General features: G+C 47.0%; 1 long non-coding RNA gene across 1 annotated transcript; it reads left to right on the forward strand.

The window, feature by feature from the left end:
- The first annotated feature begins 4,953 nt into the window (after nucleotides 1-4,953).
- LOC116796262 lies at nucleotides 4,954-8,607 on the forward strand. The gene is made up of 3 exons (XR_004360303.1): nucleotides 4,954-5,133; nucleotides 7,198-7,335; nucleotides 8,071-8,607. It is a non-coding gene; the product is annotated as an uncharacterized LOC116796262 (long non-coding RNA).
- Nucleotides 8,608-11,938: the final 3,331 nt, after the last annotated feature.

Below are 11,938 nucleotides of genomic sequence, written 5' to 3' on the forward strand. Positions count from 1 at the left end.
TTCACAGGTATCCAGGGAAGAGGAGGAGGTGAGGCACAACCCTTCATGCTCCCGTGTTTGACCTTCACCCACAGAGCCCAAATTAAAGAACTCTGCAGAATTGCTCTTTCCCTTCAGGTAAAAAGCTCTGCCAGGGTGTCCTCAGTATTTTTTCCTTTCCATGATCATGTACTGGACTTTCTATCTGGCTGAAAGTTACCCATAGGAGTCCCTCTCTCTTCCCAAGAGGTGGTTTCATCTCTCCACCCAGAGATGGGAGACCTTAGAGCCCCTTCCAATGCCTAAAGGGGCTCCAAGAGACCTGGAGAGAGACTTTGGACAAGAGCCTGGAGGGACAGGACAAAGGAGAATGCCTTCAAACCGACAGAGGGCAGGGTTAGATGGGATATTAGAAAGAAATTGTTCCCTGTGAGGGTGGGGAGGGACTGGCACAGGTTGCCCAGAGAAGCTGTGGCTGCCCCATCCCTGGAAGTGTCCAAGGCCAGGTTGGACGGGGCTTGGAGCAACCTGGGCTGGTGGAAGGTGTCCCTGCCCATGGCACGGGGTGGAACGAGGTGAGCCTTAAGGTCCTTTCCAACCCAAAGCATTCTGGGATTCCGTGATTTCCTTGTAAAGGTCTACAGGCACATCTCATGCATTCCCAGACCAGAGGCTGGGGTTGTGCTGTGCAGGCTGTGGAGTCTCCAGTGCAGTGGCAGAGCCTGTCAGTCCCTTTGAAGCTACACGTGCCACGTGCCCACACTGCCAGGTCAGAGCCATCTGTCACAGTGGGTGTCAGTGCTTGCAGCACTCCCTGTGCTCTGCTGAGCCTTTGCTGTGTCTGAAAGGGACTCTGCAGTCCTTTCTCCTTATACCTTATTCCATTACTGAATAAAGTGCAAAGCTCTTGGAGAATTAAAAAAAACCCCACAAAACCACGCAGTGGGGAAGCAGCAGGGCCAGGAGGCTGAGGGGACTCTATCTGTGTTGTGCTGTCACTTTGCCTGCAGTGGGTCAGCACCCCTGCCCCTCACCTCACATCCCATGGCACCCCAGCCCCTCGACTCTTGACCCCACAGCCCATCACCCCTGATCCCCACGGTACTCCAGCTCCTTACCCTGTGTCCCTACAGCACCCCAACTTCTCACTCACAGCACCCCAGCCCATCACCCCACGTTCCCACAGCACACCAGCCCCTCAACCTCCAGCCCCATTGCACCCCAGCCCCTCACCCTGCAGCCCCATGGCAACCCAGTCCCTCACCCTATTGCCCCATGGCACCCCAGACCCTCACCCTATTGCCCCATGGCAGCCCAGCCCCTCATCCCATAGCTCCATAGCATCCCAGCTCCTCACCCTATTGCCCTGTGAAACCCCAACCCCTCACCCTGCAACCCCATGGCAACCCAGCCCCTCATGCCACAGCCCCATTGCATTCCAGCCCCTCACCCTACAGCCCCACAGTGCCCCAGCCCCTCATCCCTATTGCCCCATGGCACCCCAGCCCTTCATCCCACAGCTCCATTGCACCCCAATCCCTCACCCCACGGCCCCATGGCACTCCAGCCTCTCACCCTACATCTCCACAGCAGCCTATCCCCTCACCCCGTGTCCCCACAGCTCCCCACTGTGCCACCCCTTAACCTATTTCCCTTTACAAAGAGTCTTTACTCAAACACAAGGAAACTGAAGCCCCTGTGTGCTTGTGGCTTTTTCTTTTTTTGCTCTGAATGGACCCGGAATATCCATCAGCTCGTCCCTTTAAGGCATTTCTGCTCCATCTCCACACAACGAGGTTCTCAGAGCAGCACACAGGGACCCGCCTGTGTCACTCCCCGTTCCCAAGAGCAGGATTCTGTGCTCAGCACTGCCCGTGCAGCGTTTAAAACCTTGAGCTGCCAGTGTTTGCACAAGAAGAGCAATTAGTGAGTGGCTCTGAACAATGGTTAATTAATGTAGGAACAAGGATATCTCGCAGGTTGCTGGATCGTCTCCTGCCCCCACCAGATGTGAGATACAATTGGTCACTGGCTTGTAACAAATCTCGGTACAAAAAGTCACATTTTGTGTGGTTTGGAGACAGGCTGTGTCCAGGACCTGCACTTCCCCAGAAATCTGGGAAGGCTGTGGATGTCCTTGGCTGCAGTTGCCCTTACAAGTGCAATTTTAACACTTTGTTAAAGGTGGCTCTGTGTAAAGATTCTGTATTGGCTCCAATGTTATCAGTTAAATTGTGTTAGAAAATAGTTGGGAGTGTCCCATACCATTCATTCCTCATTCTAGGAACTAAGATTTCCCTGTGGCATGTGTCTGGGAAATGAAGTGTCCAGGTTGTTACATACTCCTTTGTAATCCTTGTATGTGCTTTTGCTGAACCTTTAAGATCTTTGATTTACATGGAAAAAATTACCATAAGAGACAGTGGAAAAGACAGAGTCTTCCTGCTGCTCCCTCTGATATTGCTCTTCTACTCCTTATTAAAATTTCAGAATAATGAAGCCTTGTCAAGGCTTTTTAATTCTTCCAGTGGGGGAAAAACCCTGGATGTTTCTGCATGTGTGGATTTTATCCCACTATATTTGATTTGCAGCCCAGAAAGCCAACTGTATCCTGGGCTGCACCAAAAGGATTGTGGCCAGCAGGTTGAAGGAGGTCATTCTGCTCCTCTGCTCTGCTCAGGTGAGACCCCACCTCGAGTGCTGTGGCCAGGTCTGGTGCCCCCAGCATTAAAGGGAAGTGGAACTGGTGGAGGCCACGAAGTTGATAAGAGGCCTGGAGCACCTCCCCTATGGAGACAGGCTGGGAGAGCTGGGGGTGTCCAGCCTGGAGAGGAGAAGGTTGTGTGGAGACCTCACAGCACCTTCCAGGATCTGAAGGGGCTACAAGGAAGCTGGAGAGGGGCTGTTCATCAGGAACTGGAGAGATGGGACAAGGGGGAATGGCTTCACACTGAGAGAGGGGAAATTTATGTTAAATGTACGGAGTAAATTCTTCCCTGTGAGGGTGGGGAGGCCCTGGCACAGGTTGCCCAGAGAAGCTGTGGCTGCCCCATCCCTGGAAGTGTCCAAGGCCAGGTTGGACGGGGCTTGGAGCAACCTGGGCTGGTGGAAAGTGTCCCTGCCCATGGCAGGGCGTTTGGAATGAGATAGTTTTGCTGATGGTTGTATCCTCCTGATCTTCTGGTGCACCTGACAGAGCATGGGAAACTAAAAAAGCCTGACATTTAGGATAAAAATCCTTTACCAACAACCAAAACATCAGTGTGGTAACAATATTTTTCTCTTACTGAAGCCAGAACTCAGCACTGTACCAGCTACTTGGGAAATCACTGAGAAAATTAAATCTATTGCAGCAGAAAACATCTCTAGGTGTAAATACAGAGCTTGTGGCCCGAGGCTTCAGCAAATCCAGTCTCTCATGCTCGTAAAGCCAAGCAAACAACATACCAAATCCCACAGTGTTATAGTTCTGTGTGACTCCTTCTTCTTTAAACCTATTTATGCCTCACAACTAATATCTCCTGACACACTGGGACCATTTGTGGGAGCTGGATATTTCATGTAGGAAAACCCAACCAACCAAATGCCAGACAGTGAAACTGAGAAGAGTGGCCACGTGTGTTAAAGGCAAGTTTCAGCCAAAATAATCTGGCTGAACTGAGAGATCCTCATCAGAGGAGAGAAAACCCACAAACTCTCATAGCAGTGCTAGAAATGCCAGTTAGAGCTGGGCGATGCCCGGGAAGTTACCAAGTGCTGGCTCGTGACAGATGGTCTCCCACGGTTTCATTATCCTGGGAAAGAGAGTTTTGAATGCTGAAATGAGGAGAGGCAGTGTATATTTTTAGTCACACACCCAGAGAATCCCGCTTTTGCTTCAAAATATTACCTAGATTTGGTTAGGAAATGTCTCGTGTTCCACAGTGTTGTGGATCTTTGAGTGAAAACATTGGCTGGATCCCCTCTGATTAGATCTTGGTAACATTCTGAAATAAATAAAGCTATTTATGCAGCCCAGAGCTAGACCTGGGACAAGTGTCTTGCTATGTAGACCACAGTCTCCTTTATTTTATGCTTTCCTATCGATTATAGATGATGGTAGTTATTTTTCAGTTGGCACATGGAGTGGTGAGGTTCTGAAAGTGAAATACAAACAAGGTGATGATTGACTGTGAGCCTCAGAAGAAGATTGTCTTGGTGAGGAGCAGCTCTGCAACTTGAATTTTTTCCTTATCCTCCTCTTTGTTAGTAGCAGAAAGTAGGGCAACCTCCACAGGAGCATCACAAAATTGATTCACAGATGAACCCTTTTCCTGTGCTATTTATTCTTTGTGAGTGTCTCAATCTCGATCCTGAAGTTTGAGACCCTTGGCTTGGCTTTGCTGGGTTTCATTTCACTCAGAATTTGGGTTTTTCCTGAATCTCATGTGTCATCCTGCAGAGTTCTTTTATACTAAATCTGGTAAAAGTCATAAAAAGTTAAAAATGAGCATAAAAATGGACTAGTTCCTGAGCTGCTTTTTTTTTTTTTTTTAGGGAGATATTAGCTGGAGTGAGGCAGAAGATATTCCTAGGAATGGCAGAAGTGCTTATTTGAGAGGTTTTCCCCACACCAACTGCTATAAGGTCTATATTCAGATCTAACAGATTTATTAAATCATCTGGGCTGAAATTTTCCAAGATCATTATTTGCCACAGGAAGAGGATTTTGGAAAAACTCCAAAGACTTAAAAGACCCCAAAAATCAACAACTCGATTTTAATGCTCATTCCACATATGATTCCTCCTCCTTCCCTTCAGGAAGTTTTTTTTTTGAAATCCTGATTCTACCACTGATGAGAGAGAGGTTTTACTGAAGAAGATAGAATAGATAAAATAATTAGTTTATTGTAATGCCGGTGTGCAACTGGGGCAAAACAAGGTTGCTCAGGGTACATTGACTCTATTGCTCTGTGACTTCATAACCCCAGAAGTGCTTGACTTCATAACCCCAAAGTTCTCTTAACTTAGCCTTTTTTGTCTATAATTGGCACTCAGGGGTCTCAGAATGCAGATCCTGAGGCAGGAATGTCTCTGAAATAAGGAGCTCTGGCCTTTCATTGGAGATAATTCTGCGTGGAGGAGCTTTGATGATGGACCCTCAGCACCAGCTTAGTGCACTTGTTCTTATTTCACTTTATTTATTGATATAAGACTTCCTGTAACTTCTCTGTCTACACCCAGTGGAGGGAGTAAAACTTGAGGGATTTAAACACTTCCCTGAAGAACTTTCTTGCATGAGGATGAATGTATTTTGTGGTGTAAAATTAAAACCTGATCTTAGGATACATTTATTTACAATGAGGGTGGGGAGGCCCTGGCACAGGTTGCCCAGAGAAGCTGTGGCTGCCCCATCCCTGGAAGTGTCCAAGGCCAGGTTGGACGGGGCTTGGAGCAACCTGGGCTGGTAGAAGGTGTCCCTGCCCATGGCATATCCTGAAGGCCATCCAGGATGGCCTTTAAAGGTCCCTTCAACCCTATGAATCTATGAACCCTATAATTCACTTAGCAACCATGATGATCAGCAAGCAGCATGGGAAGCAATGAAGCTAGAAATCCCAAATATTCCATTGGGGATGCCATGGGGAAGCTCTCCTACAAAGCAGCAGAACTTGCTTGAGAACAAACACAAAACTAACAAGAACTTTCAGATGAATTCATCAGTTGACCCCAAAGAAAAACCTACTCTGGACTTGTTTATCTAAACCCAGTGACCTTTGCTTGTACCAACACGTGTACACACAAACCATACTCATGCCCATTCCAAATGTCATGGTTCTTGGATTACAAGTGCATACTCACATCTCTGGGATAACTTGGAGCCACTGAATTCTTTGAAATATATGTCAATGTTTATGTCTTCCAGAAGACTGGAGAAGTTATTACTCATTTTTTTAATCACTTGCGTTGTAGGAATGTAAGAAATTCCATTCTGTGTATACATTAAGTGACAAGAACGCGTCAATTTTGGGGTTGAAAGAGTTTTAGAGCCTCTTAGAGAAAAGCAGAGGCTCGAAGCCTGATGGCACTTCAGTCCATGCTGGGAGGGGTTCTATCACAAAGCACATCCATGGGTCCTGCTGCTTGTGGAAGGGACATTTGAAGCACTGTGAGCTTCATCTGCCATAGCTTCTGGCAGAGAAAACATGAAGGAAAACAGGACCTTTGGGTATGCAAGAGGCTGATGAGATCTCTCTGCTTGGAGAGACTATTTCCGAGGGCCTGGAGTGACAGGACAAGGGGAAATGGCTTCAGACTGACAGAGGGCAGGGTTACATGGGACACTGGGGAGAAATTCTTGGCTGTGAGGGTGAGGAGGCCCTGGCCCAGGTTGCCCAGAGAAGCTGTGGCTGCCCCATCCCTGGAAGTGTCCAAGGCCAGGTTGGACAGGGCTTGGAGCAACCTGGGCTAGTGGAAGGTGTCCCTGCCCATGGCAGGGGGTGGAACGAGATGAGCCTTAATGTCCCTTCCACCCCAAACCATTCTGTGATTCTGTGATCTGTCACTATCCCCACTAAGAGCAGCTGGTGGGCATTAATCTGTCTTCTCTGCACTTTATTTGTGTTATGTGGTGACATCCACTAAAGACAAAACACTGGCCATTTTGGAAGAAGGGAGAGAAAATGAGACACACTGGGTGGAAACAACAAACAGTCCCTCCAATCTCCTCCTTTACCCTGTTGCTCAAAACAGACTTTTTGGTCAAAGACAGGCTTTTAACCCTTCCCCTCTTCCTTTCTTCCTCTCTGGTCTCTTCCCTCACTCTTACCAAATGCAGTTTCCAAATGCCCTAAATGGGAGATCCATCAGGGCAAACCTGTTGCTGCAGTCAGTGAGAAACTGGTACAGTTCTGTCTCTCACTCCTGTCAGATCCATTTTTGTGCTTTCCATTTTTCGCTCCCTAACTCCATCCTGTGATTCCCCTCCCACATCTCTGCATACAAATAATACCTTGTCACGAGGCTGTCAACAAGTCCTCTCTGAATGCACGTAGCATCTAATGTCTTATGGCAGAAATTCCCTTCAGTGACAGAAGAGACATTTTGCAGATGTTTTTTTCCGAGCCAAAGCCGTGGCATTTATCAAAACAAAAGTGTTTCCATCCTTGTTTTCACACAATTTGGCACGAGGTATTGCTAACTCTGGGAGAAGTGTTGATTTTTGTTTCCCCCCTGCAGAGCTGTGTGATTCCACAGGACGTCTGGGGAGTCTTTGTTGAAGATGTACCAGGTATTGGTAGTTGTGATGAAAATTCTCACGTCTCCTGCCCCATGGCTGCTTTCAGTTGCAGTTTCAGTTGAGTCCTGCTGCTCCAGGTCGGCATGGCTGCTCCAAAAGGTGGATTTTGGGATGTGTACTGCCTGTCCTGAGAGGGAATTTCCCCCTACCTGGAGCCTCCAATGGTGGAACTGTCCTAATCTCCCTCCCTGCAGAACCATTTTCATCCCTTTGTTGCAATTTACCTGCAAAGATCACAGAATCACAGACTGGTTTGGGTTTGTAAGGGATCTTAAAAATCATCTTATCCCACCCCCTGCCATGGGCAGGGACACCTTCCACCAGCCCAGGTTGCTCCAAGCCCTGTCCAACCTGGCCTTGGACACTTCCAGGGATCGGGTGTTAAAAAGATGCATTTTAGTGACCAAACATCATCCTTTATCTCTGAACACCTTGTTCACCCATCACACCAGGGAATTATGAGCCCATGGCACAGCATGAAACTCTAAACCTGGAATCCACAGCCACCCCAAGATGAGCTTATCTTTAAAAAAAGGGGTTTAGATCTGCTTGGGTGAGGAGAAGATGTTTATTGAAAATAAGTTTGGTCAACCTTAAAGGAACTTTGCCTTTAGATATAGGAGAAGGTGTTTATCTTTTAGGCTTGATCTGAAGTTTTCTTTGTTTCTGTTTTGAAGGGGAGTGGCAGAACGCTTCACTGCTGTGATGATGCAACTTGTTTTCCATCTACATGGAATTAACTTTAAGTGTGTTTCTGTAATGTCTATAAATACTGGAATAAACAACCAAATTAATTTTGTTCCCTGTCACAGCCCAAGCAGCTCTAAGTGCAGATGCAAAGTGGGATGGACGACTGCAAATGCCTTTTCAGAAAGAGCTGATTTGCACTGCAAAATAAAAAAATATATATATATATATATTTAAAGATGTGTTGGAAGAGTTCATAGGGTGCTGAAGAACTTCACAAGAGATCAGAACAGGACAAAGAGCAAGTATCCCTGCAGGGGAGGGAACGGGCGGGCGGGACTTTTGCTGGTATTTTTATTTATAATCGTACTTCAAAGCAGTGGTTTCGTTCTGCAAGAAGTAAATAATGAATGGTGATATTTTTAACCTCCTACATAGACTCTGTGTTTCATCTACAAGAGCTCTGGCAGCATCCAGGGTATTCATGGCATCGTTAATGTGAACTGCTTGACTGCTTGAATAACAAGTGCAACTTAAAGCCATTTACTCGTGGGGATTCAAAGAACAGCCTGGACAAGAAAGAAGCACAATTATCAAGTTAATGTTGAAATCAGACTCTGATGAACTCTATGAAGACAGGCTGAGGGAGCTGGGGGCGTTCAGTCTGGAGAGGAGAATACTCTGGGGAGAGCTCAGAGCCCCTTCCAGGGCCTGAAGGGGCTCCAAGAGAGCTGGAGAGGGACTGGAGCGACAGGACAAGAGGGAATGGCTTTAAGCTGAAGGAGGGTAGATTTAGATGGGATATTATGAAGAAATCCTTCCCTGTGAGGGCTGTGAGGCCCTGGCACAGGTTGTCCAGAGAAGCTGTGGCTGCCCCATCCCTGGAAGTGTCCAAGGCCAGGTTGGACGGGGCTTGGAGCAACCTGGGCTGGTGGAAGGTGTCCCTGCCCATGGCAGGGGTGGAACTGGATGGTCTTCTAAGTCCCTTCCAATCCAAACCATGATTTTATGAGCCTGGCAATGAATCCTGTCCATTCTAAGGTGGTTTTTTTCTGTGTTAATAATACCCTCTTCCCTCTCAAAGTGAAGAACTATAGAGAATACCTTGGACAAATCAAAGCAGTGCTGCAAAAACTCTGATTTATCAGCAAGCAGCAGGGAGCTGCAATCAGATAAACTCTGTAGTTATAGGTTTGATTTCAAATGCCACCTCCTGCCCTAATGCCAACCCCAAAGGGCATGTGAGGTGGGAGCCTTTTACAGGGAAAACTGCAAAGCAGCACATCAAAAGCCAGATGATGGGCCCGTGATAACAGAGGACTCCCAAAAGGCTGCCAGCACCTCATAGGAAATTTTTAAATACATTGTTCAGAAACAGTTCTGCCTGTGTATCACATTTCTGATTAGAAAGGATCCCTTTGTTCTCCTGCTTTAGAGAATATTTGCATGAAGCCTGGCTCCTGGCTGCTGGTGTTGTGGGAGTGTGGCATGAAACCCTCGCTGGGGGTTCTGTTTTTCACAGGGATCAGTCCTGATACTACAGGAGGCTCTGGAAGTGCTACTGCTGGAGGCAGACCAAGGAAGAAATCCAGTGCAATTAAATTACAAATCAGGAATTATTTTTTATTTCTTCTTTTTTTTTTTTTTTTTTTTTTTTTTCCCCTGACATCCACATTTACCTGATTCTTGTGTTTGGTAAATATTCAAATATTCCTTAAGCATAGGTGGGTGCATAGGTGCATAGGTGGGTGAAGAGCTGCTTGGAATGTCAGCACTGGAATGCCCAGTTACTTATATGGTGATGTTTTTTCTTCAGGAACTGGGGTGATAGGACAAGGAACAATGGGTTCCAACTGAAAGAGAGGAAATTTAGGTTAGATATAAGGAATAAATTGTTCCCTGTGAGGGTGGGGAGGCCCTGGCACAGGTTGCCCAGAGAAGCTGTGGCTGCCCCATCCCTGGAAGTGTCCAAGGCCAGGTTGGACGGGGCTTGGAGCAACCTGGGCTGGTGGAAGGTGTCCCTGCCCATGGCAGGGGGTGAGACTGGATGAGCTTTAAGGTCCCTTCCAACCCAAACCATTCCCTAATTCTATGATTCTATAAGCAAGACTTTAAAAACAATCATTTACTTCTATTTAGTTTTATAATTGAACCAAAGTAATTTTTCCAAACTCATCAGACCTCTCCAGAGCCCAATGGCCCTGTTGGTTTCCCTTCTTTCCTCCCTTCCTCTCTCCCCTTCCTTAGAGCTTCAGTTCCCTCCACACAGAAAATCAACACTTCCCAGCTTTCATTCTTTGAAACACTCTGCAAGTGTTTAATCCTGAAAATTAGCTGAGATTAGGATGGATTAATGCTTGGAAAGGACAGGAATACTGGGTGGTGCTGCTTAGGTGTCAAACTTTATCAGGAAGTGCTGACACCTGTATTTGTTCAAAAATCACAAACCAAGCACATGACAGTGATTGTTTTTTTAAGAATAAATGCAGAATTACTCTGATTTATCTCTGTTATTATTTTTTGAGAATTCCCTTCTCATGCTTTCACAACAACAAATACCAGAGGTCATTTCTCTTTCTGAGAAAACACTTTACCAAAGAGAAAATGGTGTCTTCACACATAGAGCTTGGGTTTGGAGTGAAAAAATGGGAATCACTGGGCAGCACTGTCCGTGAACCCAGGTAGTGGCAAATGTTGCTGGAGTTTATATTGCAAGTTAAAATGTCAAACTCACCAGATTCCTCACAAACCCTGGGGAGCCTGGAGCTGCCACCAGCTGGTCTCTGCCTCTTGTATGCACTTGCTTCGTGCCAGAGCTTTGTTCTCAGTCCAAGTTCTGATGGCATAAAGCTCCTTTATTCCCTTTTTTGTTATCTATTTTCCGTATCACTCATGTGTAGTTGCCCTGACAGGAGGGATAATTTTCTGAGTAAGAATATCAGGATTTCAGGGAGGATTTCAGAATATCAGGGAGGTTGTTCTGCCCCTCTGCTCTGGTGAGACCCCCCTGCAGAGCTGCTCCAGCCCTGGGAACAGCACAGGAAGGACATGGAGCTGCTGGAGAGAGTCCAGAGGAGGCACCAAGAAGAGCAGAGGGATGGAGCAGCTCTGCTGGGAGGAAAGGCTGGGACAGTTGGGACTGTTCAGCCTGGAGAAGAGAAGCTTTGGGGTGACCTGATTGTGGCCTCCCAGGAGTGACAGGAAAGATGGAGAGAGACTATTCACAAGGGCCTGGAGTGACAGGACAAGGGGGAATGGCTTCAAACTGGCATAGGGCAGGGTTAGAAGGGATATTGGGAATATGTTTTTCCCTGTGAGGGTGGGGAGGCCCTGGCACAGGTTGCCCAGAGAAGCTGTGGCTGCCCCATCCCTGGAAGTGTCCAAGGCCAGGTTGGATGGGGCTTGGAGCAACCTGGGCTGGTGGAAGGTGTCCCTGCACATGGCAGGGGGTGGAATGAGATGAGCTTTAAGGTCCCTTCCAGCCTAAACCAATCTGTGATTCTGTGATTCTATGACTTAACCCCACAGAAGTAGTTTCACCCCACTTGCAGCCTATTTTGAGGTCTCTCAGATTTTGAAGTTAATCTGCTGTGTTCTGTACAGAAGAGCAATATTCCTTCACAGGTGACAGAACTGAAGCAGAGACTTCATCTTATACTTCAAATTTTGTGACAAGGCTAAGGACTGGTTTGAGTTATTTGCTGGTTGGTTTGGATTTTTTTGCTATAGTCTGGTACTTTATCTGTGGAAAATCATTTCTCCTCTTCCTAATGGCTGACCTGCTGTTCTCCTCATCTTAGGAAAGAGCAGACACCCGTGTTGATGATGGGCTGACTCGTTTCAAAGCTTTTCTGTGACAAATGTGATTAATTACTGACAGGCAGGAGATGAGATTGCATCCTTCAGACAGGGAGAGGGGCCTGGGACACAGAGGACCTGCAGTAAAAGCAGCTCTAGGAAAGGATGCTGAGGCTGAATTTTATCCTCTGTTGT

The sequence above is a fragment of the Chiroxiphia lanceolata genome, chromosome 19, assembly GCF_009829145.1.
Source record: "Chiroxiphia lanceolata isolate bChiLan1 chromosome 19, bChiLan1.pri, whole genome shotgun sequence".
Lineage (NCBI taxonomy): Eukaryota > Metazoa > Chordata > Aves > Passeriformes > Pipridae > Chiroxiphia > Chiroxiphia lanceolata.